At 35.4% G+C, this 5000-nt stretch overlaps 1 protein-coding gene across 1 annotated transcript in view; it reads right to left on the reverse strand.

The window, feature by feature from the left end:
• Positions 1-5000, reverse strand: part of LOC125047105 (neurofilament heavy polypeptide-like) — a 12504-nt gene that overhangs the window by 410 nt on the left and 7094 nt on the right. The window lies entirely within an intron of this gene.

The raw sequence follows: 5000 nt of genomic DNA on the forward strand, positions 1-5000 counted from the left end.
TCTTCCATTCTATTTAAAATCTTACAGTATTTCACAATCTTATTTATACAGGAACTTTTCACCTGCTCTTTAAATTTCTAAAACTGTATTAATGGAGTTAAGACCGAAACTGCAAAGAAAAGTTCGTCCCCTCAATTAGCTTACGACACAAGATGTAAAACCTACTCTCACAGTGCTTTGTGAATGATTAAAAACAAAACAAAAATAATACTGAGCAGGAACAGTATTAGAAAAACCTGCTATACAAAAAAAACAACAACTTATTTTGTGTTTTTTTTTTATTATATACAACGATCATATTTATTAACTTATTCAACAACAAGTCCAGAAGTTTATCATCAATTTATAATCACTAATTCTGACTTCCTCAAGCACGAAAATGAAAAGTGAAAAATAAAAGTCACTTGAAAAGCATTAAATCACAGGAGAGAGGCGAGGAGGACAAGAATTATGAGAGAAGAGGAGGAGGTTTCACAAACAGAAACGCAGTGCGTCTTCATGGGAGAATTTTATCTCGAGCTTAGATTCGTATTTCAATCTATCTTGAAAATCCTCTTTATTCATTTATTTATCTTTAAATTTTTAATATACTAGCCTGAGGATGAAAGAACATTCATACTCCTGCATACATACGTACATATATACATACTTCCACACACACACCCACAGACACACACACATATATATATATGTATATAAATATATATATATATATATATATATATATATATATATATATATATATATATATATATATATATATATGCATATATTATTACCACTTACTAATTTGCGATTCTCTCTGAAGTTGAATATATCCCCCCCCCATTAATTCCCCCTCACCCCCCTTTAAATCAACCTCTGGCACGTGAAGTACAGAGGCAAACAGCAGTTAATATATCGCGGGTTCGGCCGGCAGATTACTGTTTACATATTCTCAGGATTTTTCATTCTTCTTGGCTCTTTCTTGACCATTTACTAAAGCTTAATATTGCTAGGGGGAAAGATGTTGGTTCAATAAGTGAACTTTGTTATATATATATATAAGATAACCTTGTTTCCCCCCCCTTCTATGAGATAACTTCGCTTTTATAAAAGGTAAGACCTAATGCTATTTGGAGGAGAAATTCGTACATTTTGTCTTCATGATCTTAGTTGCTAACAGATAATTCTAAACAAACAATAACTCGATCAACAAACCTGACAGTTAATTTCTATACTAAGTACCACCTTGACAGGGCTTAGGCTCCGGCTATGGAAATTACTGCCTTTTCTTTGATAAAAAAAAGGAAACAAACAAACATGACGGACTTCGGGAGCTACACACTTTCCGTTTTTCGATGAAAAAAGGAAACAAACACTTTTCAGAAGCTTCACACTACCGCACTGATTTCCGCCTTTCTCTCCTTTCCATCATGACTGCACGAGAGAAACAGGGATATTAATAAACAATGTCATCCACGCAGAGCCTGACAGATTTTTTGCTACATTCCCGATGCCTTTGAACAATTTGATATATTTGGAAACTATGTATAAATGAAATAAGAATGAATAGCATTTTTGCTAACTAGAATTGCATGGCATAAATTCAACTTGCATTAAACAAAAAAATATATAGCACACACACACACACACACACACATACACACACACACACACACACACACACACACACACATATATATGTATAAACATTTATGTATACATTTATTCATATATATATATTATATCTATCTATCTTTCTATCTATCTATCTATCTATCTATCTGTCTTTATATATATAAATGATAATACATAAAATCATAATTCTGTCAAATCTTTCGGCGATCCTTCATTCTCTGAAAAGGAAATATCGTTTCGGAAACAGAAATCCACGAAGAAATTTGCTCTTCTCGAAATAAGATTTGAACTTCAAGCTCTCTCGATTTTTTTTGGATTTTTTTTTTACGTCTTCCTTTTAATTTAGACGTTTGTGCTTCAGGAAGGAGGAGGTTTCTTTTCCAAAGCATGTCTACTTAAAAAAAATAAAAAAAAAATAAGGCGTCATGCACACACGTACATACGTGGACACAATAGAGCGGTCTATCTATCTGTTTATGTATATATGTTTATATACTCACATATATACTTGTACTCGAGAAAAAAAAAAGTAGAAGAAAAGAGACAGCAAAAAAGGAAATTAAAGAACAAAAGAAAAGGGAGTCAGGAAGAAAGAAAGAAAGAAGAAAAGAGACAGAAAAAAAGGAAAGGAAGAGAGGAAAAAAGAAAGAAAGAAGAAAAGACACACAAAAAGAAGAAAAGAAAGTAAAAAGAAAAGGGAGAAAGAAAAAAAGAAAGAAAGAAGAATAGAGACACAGAAAAAAAAGGAAAAAAAAGGAAAAGGGAGAGAAAAGAAAGAAAGAAAGAAGAAAAGAGACACAGAAAAAAGAAAAAAGAAAACGGAAGGGGGGAGAAAAGAAAGAAAGAAAGAAGAAAAGAGACACAGAAAAAAGAAAAAAGAAAACGGAAAGGGAGAGAAAAGAAAGAAAGAAAGAAGAAAAGAGACACAGAAAAAAGAAAAAAGAAAACGGAAAGGGAGAGAAAAAAAGAAAGAAAGAAGAAAAGAGACACAGAAAAAAGAAAAAAGAAAACGAAAAGGGGGAGAAAGGAAAGAAAGAAGGAAGGAAAGGGAGAAAGAAGGAAGAAAAGGGAGAAAGAAAGAAAGAAGAAAAGGGAGAAAGAAGGAAGAAAAGGGAGAAAGAAAGAAAGAAAGAGAGAGAGAGAGAGAAAAAAAGGATAAAACAGGGCAACGCTGCCTAACCTAACCAGGGCGAGCTAACCTTGCCTTCGCTTTCCGCTCTGTGCTTCTGCCTTCGATTCCCTGAGTGTTTGCTTGCGAGAATAAACTGCTTGAGGCCGTTTTGGGTCTCGGTCTCGGTCTCTCTCTTTCTCTTTCTTTCTTTCTCTTCCTCTCTCTCTCTCTCTCTCTCTTTTTGTCTCTCCCCGACTTTCTCTCTCTCTCTTTTTCTCTTTCTCGTTCTCTCTGTCTCTGTCTTTGTCTTTGTCTTTGTCTTTGTCTTTGTCTTTGTCTTTGTCTTTTTCTTTGTCTTTGTCTCTGTCTTTGTGTTTCTTTCTCTCTCTCTCTCTCTCTCTCTCTCTCTCTCTCTCTCTCTCTCTCTCTCTCTCTCTCTCTCTCTCTCTCTATCTCTATCTCTCTCTTTCCCCCTCTCTCCCTTCCTCTCCTTCTTTCTCACGTAATTAATTATTCTACTGCATTCGGGATATCTGTGTGTGCCTTTTGGAAGAATTAGTTATTCCTCAAAAAAAAAGAAGAAGAAAAAAAACAAGGTGTCCGTCAGACACTGGAACAAACGCGGGTGATTTGAGGTTATGCTACTCGTTAATGAAATTAATTTTCTTGAAATGTGTGAAAGAAAATGTTAGTTTTTTTCTATAATGATTACGTAATATTATATCATTGTTTCTGGTTCGTAATTTGTTGATAGATTTATCATGGTCATGGCAATTAATTCTAAGGATGATGTTAATGCTTATCAGGATATATAATGAAATTAAAGTGATATTTTCAGGCTTTGTTCTGCGTTTAGGGTTCAAATAACAACAGGATTACCAAATATTCTCGGGGAAAAGTTAATAGATCCGCGAGCAAAAGCAGCGAAATGTCGCTCGCTGATTGAAGTTACTGATTACCTGTTAGAAGTATCTCAAAGTTGCTATGCAAGATTAGAAGTGAACTGGAAAACTAGATAGCAATATCTATCAAAATTGATTTTCTGAGCCAAAAATTATCGTCCCGAAGTGTTAGGAAATATCACTTTTGCTCCGCTAAAAAAGTAAGCGAAGGTCCATCGAAAGCCTAGCGACAAAATGCTATACCGCGAACTTTTTAAACTTTTTTTTACCGAATATTTAGCAAAGGAGCAAATAAGCTAGCGAAAGGGGGGATGGGGAGGGGGGAGGGGGGCTCGTCCAAGGAACAAAGGATCCACAAAGCATCTTGATCAGGAACATTCAAGGCAAAACAAGAAAAGCTGAGACCGAAATCCTGTCATTACTCTGCGTTCATTAAGTCGTCGCTCACCGTGCATATCACTCGCTAGATTATACAGAATAACAGAACAAAAGTTAATGAATAGATATGAATGTAAAACAAATGAAAGAAAAAAAATAAATTAAATGGTGTATTTCATTATTTCTTTATTTCATATGATTTAAACTGCTTCCTTTCCTTATTAATTCTGGTAAACAGAGACAGAGGGAGGGAGATAGAGCGAGAGGAGAAAGGCGAGGAGAGGAGAGAAGATGAAAGGAGAGGAGAGGAGAGAGGGAGAAGGATATATATATATATATATATATATATATATATATATAAAGAGAGAGAGAGAAAGATAGAGAGATAGATAGACACACACACATTCATATATATCTCTCTCTCTCTCTCTATATATATATATATATATATATATATATGTATGTATGTATGTATATAAGTACACATATACACAAATGCGCACTCTTGCATTCTTTGTCGCCGTCTATAAACCTGCAAGATTTTTTTTTTCCTTGTTCCTACGAAGCAGCAGATTACACACACACACAAACACACACACACACACACACACACACACACACACACACACACACACACACACACACACACACACACACACACACACACGTATATAGGTGCTCATGTACGCATACATGCGAAGACACACAAACACACACACACACACACACACACATACACACACACACACACACACACGCGTATATAGGTGCTCATGTACGCATACATGCGTAGACACACACACACACACACACACACACACACACACACACACCACACACACACACACACGCACACAACCTTACCAACGCAAATGCACAAACAAACAAGTACAGAATTGATAATCAAAATCTGAAGATCAAGGTTTCTTCACCGTTCCGCTGTCCGCTCAGGATCTCCTTCGACGCCAACGCACAAGAAGGCCGTAAAA

Source organism: Penaeus chinensis, chromosome 40, assembly GCF_019202785.1.
Source record: "Penaeus chinensis breed Huanghai No. 1 chromosome 40, ASM1920278v2, whole genome shotgun sequence".
In the NCBI taxonomy this organism is placed as follows: domain Eukaryota; kingdom Metazoa; phylum Arthropoda; class Malacostraca; order Decapoda; family Penaeidae; genus Penaeus; species Penaeus chinensis.